General features: G+C 46.7%; 5 pseudogenes; all 5 read left to right on the top strand.

Moving 5' to 3' along the window:
• Positions 1 to 620: 620 nt before the first annotated feature.
• On the top strand, positions 621 to 836 carry LOC143771146 (U2 spliceosomal RNA; annotated as a pseudogene).
• Positions 837 to 7,732: 6,896 nt separating this feature from the next.
• On the top strand, positions 7,733 to 7,948 carry LOC143771170 (U2 spliceosomal RNA; annotated as a pseudogene).
• Positions 7,949 to 9,123: 1,175 nt separating this feature from the next.
• LOC143771155 (U2 spliceosomal RNA) lies at positions 9,124 to 9,339 on the top strand (annotated as a pseudogene).
• A 1,154-nt stretch (positions 9,340 to 10,493) lies between these two features.
• Positions 10,494 to 10,709, top strand: LOC143771188 (U2 spliceosomal RNA; annotated as a pseudogene).
• Positions 10,710 to 11,877: 1,168 nt separating this feature from the next.
• Positions 11,878 to 12,093, top strand: LOC143771139 (U2 spliceosomal RNA; annotated as a pseudogene).
• Positions 12,094 to 13,164: the final 1,071 nt, after the last annotated feature.

Here is a 13,164-nt window from a genome sequence, read left to right as displayed (position 1 = left end):
GCTTTCTAGCAACCAGGTGCGCTGCCTGCATTAGATAGAATCTGTTCACGGAACCCTCACGTGTCCCAATTGGCCCTTGGCCATGGTCTGGAACCCTCACATGTCACAATGGGCTGGAGCCCTCACGTGTCACAAAGGGTCCCTGGCCTATAAAACGCAGCGTGGTGGCAGTCGTCTTCAGTCTGCTGCCGGAGCAGCGGCGAGCAGCATGGTGGTAGATAGGCAGCAGGGTCTATACCCGGCTTCTGGAGAGCTAAGGGAAGACAGCTGCTCGCTTGTTTGTTTTTTTTAAATTCCCTCTCGCACACCTCCTCCTGAGGGCACATAGCATAGGAACAAAGAGGGGTAGGAGGGTTACAATAGGTGGGGTTATGCAGATTAAAAACGAGGGGCTCACAGCTTGAACAAACAGCAGAACGGCCATTGTGAAGGTGTCCGATTTGCTAAAATGTCCTCCTCAGGGCAATTTTTTGCTCCATCTCCCTAAAGGGTAACAGTGTTAGGCCGTGGTGCGGCACAAGTGCAAAACAAGTTCTGGTTATTGCTTCTTGGCCTTCTGGCTAGGATGAAGGATCAGTGTCAGGCCTCAAGGCGGCACAAGTACAAAACCATTTTTGGTTATTGCTTCTCGGGCCTTTTGGCTATGATCGTCGTCGTCGCCGCCGCCCAAGATCAATTGTAGTATCTGTTCTTATCAGTTTAATATCTGATACGTCTCCTAATTGGGGACCATGTATTAAATGGATTTTTAGAACAGGGAGATGGGAAAAGAGCTTGCTCTGTCCACTCACGCATTGACCCGTTATTGCAGTATCTCCGGGAACAGTGCACTCCTTCTCTGATCCGGTTTCCAAAAACAGATTGAATTGAAATCAGCGCAAGTTGTGTTTTAACCCACGATGTGAATTCTTTTCAGGGTCAAAGAAGCACATTTCAGATGCCAAGTGTAGCATTTTGCTCGCTTTCGCTTGACCATTTGCAACATTTTGTGTGTGTGCCTTGCCTTGCTTTCACCTATGTATGTCAAGCATTATATTGCATTCAAAATGCAATCAATCAATCAATTTGTCTTTACTGGTTGCATCAGGTGTGTTAAGATGTAGGCCTGTATTAGGCCTTTGTTACGGTGTTGCATACATACTGTACCATCCATCTACAAAGTTAGGCCCCCCTGCTGTCAGTACTTGGCGTTTAAATTGAAGTATCTAATGAGTAGTTCTGCCATACATACCACATTTGTGACCGCATGAATTCTTTTGTAAAACCTTGTTTCCCTCTTGTGGACCACTGACTTTTAAATTTGGTGTATATGTATTAAAAAAAAGGAAAAATCGTGTCTGTGCTGATCTCGAATACGCTGCCTACCTCCACCTGTGTGAGTATTCTAATGCTTTCTAACAACCAGGTGCGCTGCCTGCATTAGATAGAATCTGTTCACGGAACCCTCACGTGTCACAATTGGCCCTTGGCCATGGTCTGGAACCCTCACATGTCACAATGGGCTGGAGCCCTCACGTGTCACAAAGGGTCCTTAGCCTATAAAAAGCAGCGCGGTGGCAGTCGTCTTCAGTCTGCTGCCGGAGCAGCGGCGAGCAGCATGGTGGTAGATAGGCAGCAGGGTCTATACCCTGCATCTGGAGAGCTAAGGGAAGACAGCTGCTCGCTTGTTTGTTTTTTTTTTAATTTCCCTCTCGCATACCTCCTCCTGAGGGCACATAGGAACAAAGAGGGGTAGGAGGGTTACAATAGGTGGGGTTATGCAGATTAAAAACGAGGGGCTCACAGCTTGAACAAACAGCAGAACGGCCATTGTGAAGGTGTCCGGTTTGCTAAAATGTCCTCCTCAGGGCAATCTTTTGCTCCATCTCCCTAAAGGGTATCAGTGTTAGGTGTTGTGAATTTACCTTTTGGCTCCCTCTAGTGGCTACTAGTGATTTGACTCTGGGTATGTCATTCATTCCTTGTATGCTCACCTGGGTCGTTAGGTCAGGGGTGTTGCTATATAAGCTCCCTGGACCTTCAGTTCAATGCCTGGCAACGTTGTAATCAGAGCTAATCTGTTGTGCTCTTGCCTACTGATCCTGGTTCCTGCTAAATTAAGCTAAGTCTGCTTTCTTGCGTTTTGCTATTTGTTTTTGTTTGCATTTTTGTCCAGCTTGTACATAATCTGTATCCTAACCTTGCTGGAAGCTCTAGGGAGGCTGGAGTTCTCCCCCCGGGCCGTTAGACGGTTCGGGGGTTCTTGAATCTCCAGTGTGGATTTTTGTTAGGGTTTTTGTTGACCATATAAGTTATCTTACTACATTCTGCTATTAGTAAGTGGGCCTCTCTTTGCTAAACCTAGTTCATCTCTGTGTTTGTCATTTCCTCTTACCTCACCGTTATTATTTGTGGGGGGCTTGTATCCTACTTTTGGGGTCTATTCTCTGGAGGCAAGAGATGTCTTTGTTTTCCTCTTCTAGGGGTAGTTAGTCCTCCGGCTGGCGCGAGACATCTAGTGACCAACGTAGGCATGTTCCCCGGCTACTTCTAGTGTTGGCGTTAGGAGTAGATATATGGTCAACCCAGTTACCACTGCCCTATGAGCTGGATTTTTGTACGTCGCAGACTTACTTGTTCCTCTGAGACCCTCGCCATTGGGGTCATAACAGTTTGCCAGGACTGTATTAAATGTTAAATGCATTGCAGAAGCGGGATTATAAGAAAGAAAGTTCTGAGTTTTTTTTTTCTCTCTCTCATTTTTTTTTCTTTTCCCCTTTACCTCTGAGTGGCTTGTGTTTGCTGCAGACATGAATGTCCAGACCTTGATTACAAGTGTGGACCAGCTTGCTGCTCGTGTGCAGGGCATACAAGATTATGTTATCAGAAATCCTATGTCAGAACCTAAGATACCGATTCCTGAACCGTTTTCCGGAGACCGATTTAAATTTAGAAATTTCAGGAATAATTGTAAATTGTTTTTGTCCCTGAGACCCTGTTCATCTGGAGACTCCGCTCAGCAAGTAAAAATTGTTATTTCTTTTTTACGGGGCGACCCTCAGGATTGGGCCTTCTCGCTGGCGCCAGGAGATCCGGCATTGGCTGACATTGATGCATTTTTTCTGGCACTCGGTTTGCTTTATAAGGAACCCAATCTTGAGATTCAGGCAGAAAAAGCCTTGCTGGCTATGTCTCAGGGCCAGGACGAGGCTGAAGTGTATTGCCAAAAATTTCGGAAATGGTCCGTGCTGACCCAGTGGAACGAGTGTGCATTGGCTGCAAATTTTAGAAATGGCCTTTCTGAAGCCATTAAGAATGTGATGGTGGGTTTTCCCATTCCCACAGGTCTGAATGATTCTATGGCCCTGGCTATTCAAATCGACCGGCGGTTGCGGGAGCGCAAAACCGCAAATTCCCTCATGGTGTTGTCTGAACAGGCACCTGATTTAATGCAATGTGATAGAATCCTGACTAGAAATGAGCGGAAAATTCATAGACGCCAGAATGGCTTGTGTTACTACTGTGGTGATTCTACACATGTTATCTCAGCATGCTCTAAACGTCTTACTAAAGTTGTTAGTCCGGTCGCCATTGGTAATTTGCAACCTAAATTTATTCTATCTGTAACTTTGATTTGCTCACTGTCATCGTATCCTGTCATGGCGTTTGTGGACTCAGGTGCTGCCCTGAGCTTTATGGATCTGTCATTTGCCAAGCGCTGCGGATTTGTTCTTGAGCCATTGGAAAATCCTATCCCTCTTAGGGGTATTGATTCTACGCCATTGGCAAAAAATAAACCGCAGTTTTGGACACAGGTTACCATGTGCATGACTCCCGAACATCGGGAGGTAATACGTTTTCTTGTTCTGCATAAAATGCATGATTTGGTTGTTTTGGGTTTGCCATGGTTACAGACCCATAATCCAGTCTTGGACTGGAAGGCTATGTCAGTGTCAAGTTGGGGCTGCCATGGAATTCATGGAGATTCCCTGCCCTTGTCTATTGCTTCTTCTACGCCTTCGGAAGTTCCGGCGTATTTGTCTGATTATCTGGATGTCTTCAGCGAGTCTAAGTCCAGTGCACTGCCTCCTCATAGGGAATGTGACTGTGCAATAGATTTGATTCCTGGCAGTAAGTTTCCTAAGGGGAGACTGTTTAATCTGTCGGTACCTGAACATACCGCGATGCGTTCATATATCAAGGAGTCTCTTGAGAAGGGGCATATCCGTCCTTCTTCTTCCCCTCTTGGTGCGGGATTCTTTTTTGTGGCCAAAAAGGACGGATCTTTGAGGCCTTGTATTGACTATCGGCTTTTAAATAAGATCACTGTCAAATTTCAGTATCCTTTGCCGCTGTTGTCAGATTTGTTTGCCCGGATTAAAGGTGCCAAGTGGTTCACCAAGATAGACCTTCGTGGTGCGTACAACCTTGTGCACATTAGGCAAGGCTATGAATGGAAAACCGCATTCAATACGCCCGAAGGCCATTTTGAGTACTTGGTAATGCCATTTGGGCTCTCTAATGCACCTTCAGTTTTTCAGTCCTTCATGCATGACATTTTCCGGAAGTATCTGGATAAATTTTTGATTGTTTATCTGGATGATATTCTGGTTTTTTCTGATGATTGGGACTCGCATGTGGAGCAGGTCAGGATGGTTTTTGAGATTCTGCGTGAAAATTCTTTGTTTGTAAAAGGCTCAAAGTGTCTCTTTGGTGTACAGAAGGTTCCCTTTTTGGGGTTCATTTTTTCCCCTTCTGCTGTGGAGATGGATCCAGTCAAGGTCCGAGCTATTCATGATTGGACTCAACCCTCGTCAGTTAAGAGTCTTCAGAAGTTCTTGGGTTTTGCTAACTTCTATCGTCGTTTTATCGCAAATTTCTCTAGCGTTGTTAAACCGCTGACGGATATGACCAAGAAAGGCTCTGATGTAGCTAACTGGGCTCCTGCTGCCGTGGAGGCTTTCCAGGAGTTGAAACGCCGGTTTACTTCGGCGCCTGTTTTGTGCCAGCCTGACGTCTCACTTCCCTTTCAGGTTGAGGTGGATGCTTCGGAGATTGGGGCAGGGGCCGTTTTGTCGCAGAGAGGCCCTGGTTGCTCTACTATGAGACCTTGTGCCTTTTTCTCTAGGAAGTTTTCGCCGGCAGAGCGAAATTATGATGTGGGCAATCGGGAGTTGTTGGCCATGAAGTGGGCATTTGAGGAGTGGCGTCATTGGCTCGAGGGTGCTAAGCATCGTGTGGTGGTCTTGACTGATCACAAAAATCTGATGTATCTCGAGTCTGCTAAACGCCTGAATCCTAGACAGGCCCGCTGGTCATTGTTTTTCTCCCGTTTTGACTTTGTGGTCTCGTATTTACCAGGTTCTAAGAATGTTAAGGCCGATGCTCTGTCTAGGAGCTTTGTGCCTGATGCTCCTGGAGTCGCTGAACCTGTGGGTATTCTTAAGGAAGGAGTTATCGTGTCCGCTATTTCTCCAGATCTGCGACGTGTGTTACAGAGATTTCAGGCTGGTAGACCTGACTCTTGTCCACCTGACAGATTGTTTGTGCCTGCTAGATGGACCAACAGAGTCATTTCCGAGGTTCATTCCTCGGTGTTGGCAGGGCACCCGGGAATTTTTGGCACCAGAGATCTGGTGGCCAGGTCCTTTTGGTGGCCTTCTTTGTCAAGGGATGTGCGGTCATTTGTGCAGTCCTGTGGTACTTGTGCTCGCGCTAAGCCTTGCTGCTCTCGTGCCAGCGGGTTGCTCTTGCCCTTGCCTGTTCCGAAGAGACCTTGGACACACATCTCTATGGATTTCATTTCTGATCTTCCGGTGTCTCAGGGCATGTCTGTCATCTGGGTGATATGTGATCGTTTTTCCAAGATGGTCCATTTGGTTCCTTTGCCTAAGCTGCCCTCCTCTTCTGATCTGGTTCCTGTGTTCTTCCAGAACGTGGTTCGTTTGCACGGCATTCCTGAGAATATTGTGTCGGACAGAGGATCCCAGTTTGTTTCCAGGTTCTGGCGATCCTTTTGTGGTAGGATGGGCATTGAGTTGTCGTTTTCATCCGCTTTCCATCCCCAGACTAACGGACAAACGGAGCGAACTAATCAGACTCTGGAGGCTTATTTGAGGTGTTTTGTCTCTTCTGATCAGGATGATTGGGTGACCTTCTTGCCGTTGGCTGAATTTGCCCTTAATAATCGGGCTAGTTCCGCCACCTTGGTTTCCCCATTTTTCTGCAACTCTGGTTTCCATCCTCGTTTTTCCTCGGGACATGTGGAGCCTTCTGATTGTCCTGGGGTGGATTCCGTGGTGGATAGGTTGCAGCGGATCTGGAGTCATGTGGTGGACAACTTGAAGTTGTCACAGGAGAAGGCTCAGCGTTTTGCCAACCGCCGCCGCGGTGTGGGTCCCCGACTTCGCGTTGGGGATTTGGTATGGCTGTCTTCTCGATTTGTTCCTATGAAGGTCTCCTCTCCCAAATTTAAGCCTCGCTTCATTGGTCCTTACAAGATATTGGAAATCATTAATCCTGTATCCTTTCGCCTGGATCTTCCGGTGTCGTTTGCCATTCACAACGTATTTCATAGGTCCTTGTTGCGGCGGTACGTTGTGCCTGTGGTTCCTTCTGCTGAGCCTCCTGCTCCGGTGTTGGTTGAGGGCGAGTTGGAGTACGTGGTGGAGAAGATCTTAGATTCTCGTCTCTCCAGGCGGAGGCTTCAGTACCTGGTAAAGTGGAAGGGCTATGGTCAGGAGGATAATTCCTGGGTGGTCGCCTCTGATGTGCATGCGGCCGATTTAGTTCGTGCCTTTCACGCCGCTCATCCTGATCGCCCTGGTGGTCTTGGTGAGGGTTCGGTGACCCCTCACTAAGGGGGGGGTACTGTTGTGAATTTACCTTTTGGCTCCCTCTAGTGGCTACTAGTGATTTGACTCTGGGTATGTCATTCATTCCTTGTATGCTCACCTGGGTCGTTAGGTCAGGGGTGTTGCTATATAAGCTCCCTGGACCTTCAGTTCAATGCCTGGCAACGTTGTAATCAGAGCTAATCTGTTGTGCTCTTGCCTACTGATCCTGGTTCCTGCTAAATTAAGCTAAGTCTGCTTTCTTGCTTTTTGCTATTTGTTTTTGTTTGCATTTTTGTCCAGCTTGTACATAATCTGTATCCTAACCTTGCTGGAAGCTCTGGGGAGGCTGGAGTTCTCCCCCCGGGCCGTTAGACGGTTCGGGGGTTCTTGAATCTCCAGTGTGGATTTTTGTTAGGGTTTTTGTTGACCATATAAGTTATCTTACTACATTCTGCTATTAGTAAGTGGGCCTCTCTTTGCTAAACCTAGTTCATCTCTGTGTTTGTCATTTCCTCTTACCTCACCGTTATTATTTGTGGGGGGCTTGTATCCTACTTTTGGGGTCTATTCTCTGGAGGCAAGAGAGGTCTTTGTTTTCCTCTTCTAGGGGTAGTTAGACCTCCGGCTGGCGCGAGACATCTAGCGACCAACGTAAGCATGTTCCCCGGCTACTTCTAGTGTTGGCGTTAGGAGTAGATATATGGTCAACCCAGTTACCACTGCCCTATGAGCTGGATTTTTGTACGTCGCAGACTTACTTGTTCCTCTGAGACCCTCGCCATTGGGGTCATAACAGTTAGGCCTTGGTGCAGCACAAGTGCAAAACGAGTTCTGGTTATTGCTTCTTGGCCTTCTGGCTAGGATGAAGGATCTGTGTCAGGCCTCAAGGCGGCACAAGTACAAAACCATTTTTGGTTATCGCTTCTCAGGCCTTTTGGCTATGATCGTCGTCGTCGCCACCGCCCAAGATCAATTGTAGTATCTGTTCTTATCAGTTTAATATCTGATACGTCTCCTAATTGGGGACCATGTATTAAATGGATTTTTAGAACAGGGAGATGGGAAAAGAGCTTGCTCTGTCCACTCACGCATTGACCCGTTATTGCAGTATCTCCCGGAACAGTGCACTCCTTCTCTGATCCGGTTTCCAAAAACAGATTGAATTGAAATCAGCGCAAGTTGTGTTTTAACCCACGATGTGAATTCTTTATAGGGTCCAAGAAGCACATTTCACATGCCAAGTGTAGCATTTTGCTCGCTTTCGCTTGACCATTTGCAACATTTTGTGTGTGTGCCTTGCCTTGCTTTCACCTATGTATGTCAAGCATTATATTGCATTCAAAATGCAGTCAATCAATCAATCAATCAATTTGTCTTTACTGGTTGCATCAGGTGTGTTAAGATGTAGGCCTGTATTAGGCCTTTGTTACGGTGTTGCATATATACTGTACCATCCATCTACAAAGTTAGGCCCCCCTGCTGTCACTACTTGGCGTTTAAATTGAAGTATCCAATGAGTAGTTCTGCCATACATACCACATTTGTGACCGCATGAATTCTTTTGTAAAACCTTGTTTCCCTCTTGTGGACCACTGACTTTTAAATTTGGTGTATATGTATTAAATAAAAGGAAAAATCATGTCTGTGCTGATCTCGAATACGCTGCCTTCCTCCACCTGTGTGAGTATTCTAATGCTTTCTAGCAACCAGGTGCGCTGCCTGCATTAGATAGAATCTGTTCACGGAACCCTCACGTGTCCCAATTGGCCCTTGGCCATGGTCTGGAACCCTCACATGTCACAATGGGCTGGAGCCCTCACGTGTCACAAAGGGTCCTTGACCTATAAAACGCAGCGTGGTGGCAGTCGTCTTCAGTCTGCTGCCGGAGCAGCGGCGAGCAGCATGGTGGTAGATAGGCAGCAGGGTCTATACCCAGCATCTGGAGAGCTAAGGGAAGACAGCTGCTCGCTTGTTTGTTTTTTTAATTTCCCTCTCGCACACCTCCTCCTGAGGGGACATAGGAACAAAGAGGGGTAGGAGGGTTACAATAGGTGGGGTTATGCAGATTAAAAACGAGGGGCTCACAGCTTGAACAAACAGCAGAACGGCCATTGTGAAGGTGTCCGGTTTGCTAAAATGTCCTCCTCAGGGCAATCTTTTGCTCCATCTCCCTAAAGGGTATCAGTGTTAGGCCTTGGTGCGGCACAAGTGCAAAACGAGTTCTGGTTATTGCTTCTTGGCCTTCTGGCTAGGATGAAGGATCAGTGTCAGGCCTCAAGGCGGCACAAGTACAAAACCATTTTTGGTTATCGCTTCTCGGGCCTTTTGGCTATGATCGTCGTCGTCGCCGCCGCCCAAGATCAATTGTAGTATCTGTTCTTATCAGTTTAATATCTGATACGTCTCCTAATTGGGGACCATGTATTAAATGGATTTTTAGAACAGGGAGATGGGAAAAGAGCTTGCTCTGTCCACTCACTCATTGACCCGTTATTGCAGTATCTCCGGGAACAGTGCACTCCTTCTCTGATCCGGTTTCCAAAAACAGATTGAATTGAAATCAGCGCAAGTTGTGTTTTAACCCACGATGTGAATACTTTTCAGGGTCAAAGAAGCACATTTCAGATGCCAAATGTAGCATTTTGCTCGCTTTCGCTTGACCATTTGCAACATTTTGTGTGTGTGCCTTGCCTTGCTTTCACCTATGTATGTCAAGCATTATATTGCATTCAAAATGCAATCAATCAATCAATCAATTTGTCTTTACTGGTTGCATCAGGTGTGTTAAGATGTAGGCCTGTATTAGGCCTTTGTTACGGTGTTGCATATATACTGTACCATCCATCTACGAAGTTAGGCCCCCCTGCTGTCAGTACTTGGCGTTTAAATTGAAGTATCCAATGAGTAGTTCTGCCATACATACCTCATTTGTGACCGCATGAATTCTTTTGTAAAACCTTGTTTCCCTCTTGTGGACCACTGACTTTTAAATTTGGTGTATATGTATTAAAAAAAGGAAAAATCGTGTCTGTGCTGATCTCGAATACGCTGCCTACCTCCACCTATGTGAGTATTTTAATGCTTTCTAGCAACCAGGTGCGCTGCCTGCATTAGATAGAATCTGTTCACGGAACCCTCACGTGTCACAATTGGCCCTTGGCCATGGTCTGGAACCCTCACATGTCACAATGGTCACAAAGGGTCCTTGGCCTATAAAAAGCAGCGCGGTGGCAGTCATCTTCAGTCTGCTGCCGGAGCAGCGGCGAGCAGCATGGTGGTAGATAGGCAGCAGGGTCTATACCCGGCATCTGGAGAGCTAAGGGAAGACAGCTGCTCGCTTGTTTGTTTGTTTTAATTTCCCTCTCGCACACCTCCTCCTGAGGGCACATAGGAACAAAGAGGGGTAGGAGGGTTACAATAGGTGGGGTTATGCAGATTAAAAACGAGGGGCTCACAGCTTGAACAAACAGCAGAACGGCCATTGTGAAGGTGTCCGGTTTGCTAAAATGTCCTCCTCAGGGCAATCTTTTGCTCCATCTCCCTAAAGGGTATCAGTGTTAGGCCTTGGTGCGGCACAAGTGCAAAACGAGTTCTGGTTATTGCTTCTTGGCCTTCTGGCTAGGATGAAGGATCAGTGTCAGGCCTCAAGGCGGCACAAGTACAAAACCATTTTTGGTTATCGCTTCTCGGGCCTTTTGGCTATGATCGTCGTCGTCGCCGCCGCCCAAGATCAATTGTACTATCTGTTCTTATCAGTTTAATATCTGATATGTCTCCTAATTGGGTACCATGTATTAAATGGATTTTTAGAACAGGGAGATGGGAAAAGAGCTTGCTCTGTCCACTCAAGCATTGACCCGTTATTGCAGTTTCTCCGGGAACAGTGCACTCCTTCTCTGATCCGGTTTCCAAAAACAGATTGAATTGAAATCAGCGCAAGTTGTGTTTTAACCCACGATGTGAATTCTTTTCAGGGTCAAAGAAGCACATTTCAGATGCCAAGTGTAGCATTTTGCTCGCTTTCGCTTGACCATTTGCAACATTTTGTGTGTGTGCCTTACCTTGCTTTCACCTATGTATGTCAAGCATTATATTGCATTCAAAATGCAATCAATCAATCAATTTGTCTTTACTGGTTGCATCAGGTGTGTTAAGATGTAGGCCTATATTAGGCCTTTGTTACGGTGTTGCATATATACTGTACCATCCGTCTACAAAGTTAGGCCCCCCTGCTGTCAGTACTTGGCGTTTAAATTGCAGTATCCAATGAGTAGTTCTGCCATACATACCACATTTGTGACCGCATGAATTCTTTTGTAAAACCTTGTTTCCCTCTTGTGGACCACTGACTTTTAAATTTGGTGTATATGTATTAAAAAAAAGGAAAAATCGTGTCTGTGCTGATCTCGAATACGCTGCCTACCTCCACCTGTGTGAGTATTCTAATGCTTTCTAGCAACCAGGTGCGCTGCCTGCATTAGATAGAATCTGTTCACGGAACCCTCACGTGTCACAATTGGCCCTTGGCCATGGTCTGGAACCCTCACATGTCACAATGGGCTGGAGCCCTCACGTGTCACAAAGGGTCCTTGGCCTATAAAAAGCAGCGCGGTGGCAGTCGTCTTCAGTCTGCTGCCGGAGCAGCGGCGAGCAGCATGGTGGTAGATAGGCAGCAGGGTCTATACCCGGCATCTGGAGAGCTAAGGGAAGACAACTGCTCGCTTGTTTGTTTTTTTTAATTTCCCTCTCGCACACCTCCTCCTGAGGGCACATAGGAACAAAGAGGGGTAGGAGGGTTACAATAGGTGGGGTTATGCAGATTAAAAACGAGGGGCTCACAGCTTGAACAAACAGCAGAACGGCCATTGTGAAGGTGTCCGGTTTGCTAAAATGTCCTCCTCAGGGCAATCTTTTGCTCCATCTCCCTAAAGGGTATCAGTGTTAGGCCTTGGTGCGGCACAAGTGCAAAACGAGTTCTGGTTATTGCTTCTTGGCCTTCTGGCTAGGATGAAGGATCAGTGTCAGGCCTCAAGGCGGCACAAGTACAAAACCATTTTTGGTTATCGCTTCTCGGGCCTTTTGGCTATGATCGTCGTCGTCGCCGCCGCCCAAGATCAATTGTAGTATCTGTTCTTATCAGTTTAATATCTGATACGTCTCCTAATTGGGGACCATGTATTAAATGGATTTTTAGAACAGGGAGATGGGAAAAGAGCTTGCTCTGTCCACTCACGCATTGACCCGTTATTGCAGTATCTCCGGGAACAGTGCACTCCTTCTCTGATCCGGTTTCCAAAAACAGATTGAATTGAAATCAGCGCAAGTTGTGTTTTAACCCACGATGTGAATTCTTTTCAGGGTCAAAGAAGCACATTTCAGATGCCAAGTGTAGCATTTTGCTCGCTTTCGCATTTTGTGTGTGTGCCTTGATTTGCTTTCACCTATGTATGTCAAGCATTATATTGCATTCAAAATGCAATCAATCAATCAATCAATCAATCAATCAATTTGTCTTTACTGGTTGCATCAGGTGTGTTAAGATGTAGGCCTGTATTAGGCCTTTGTTACGGTGTTGCATATATACTGTACCATCCATCTACAAAGTTAGGCCCCCCTGCTGTCAGTACTTGGCGTTTAAATTGAAGTATCCAATGAGTAGTTCTGCCATACATACCACATTTGTGACCGCATGAATTCTTTTGTAAAACCTTGTTTCCCTCTTGTGGACCACTGACTTTTAAATTTGGTGTATATTAGGGTTGAGCGAAACGGATCGTTCATTTTCATATGTCGCCGACTTTTGGCAAAGTCGGCGTCTCATGAAACCTGACCCAATCCCTGTGTGGGGTCTGCCATGCGGTACGCGACTTTCGCGCCAAAGTCGCGTTTCAATGACGCTAAATGCGCCATTTCTCAGCCAATGAAGGTGGACGCAGAGTGTGGGCAGCGTGATGACATAGATCTCAGTCCCCACCATCTTAGAGAAGGGCATTGCAGTGATTGGCTTGCTTTCTGCCGCGTCACAGGGGCTATAACGGGGCGTTCCCGCCGACCGCCATCTTACTGCTGCTGATCTGAGCGTAGGGAGAGGTGCCGCTTCGTCAGAAGCAGGGATAGACAGTGTTAGGCAGGGTAGATTCACCCCCAAACTGCTTGTGCTGTAGCGATTTCCACTGTCCAACACCACCTTTTGTTTGCAGGACAGTGGAAGCTACATTTTTTTTTCCTCAGCGCTGTAGCTCATTGGGCTGCCCTAGAAGGCTTCCTGATAGCTGCGTTGCTGTTTGTGTACGCCGCTGTGCAAACCAACTGCTTTTTTCAAAGCACAAATCCTGTTGTTCCTTCCTTT

Source organism: Ranitomeya variabilis, chromosome 4 (assembly GCF_051348905.1).
Source record: "Ranitomeya variabilis isolate aRanVar5 chromosome 4, aRanVar5.hap1, whole genome shotgun sequence".
Classification (NCBI taxonomy): domain Eukaryota; kingdom Metazoa; phylum Chordata; class Amphibia; order Anura; family Dendrobatidae; genus Ranitomeya; species Ranitomeya variabilis.
Note: the sequence above shows the minus strand (reverse complement) of the source record. Positions and strands in the feature narration are given on the sequence as shown.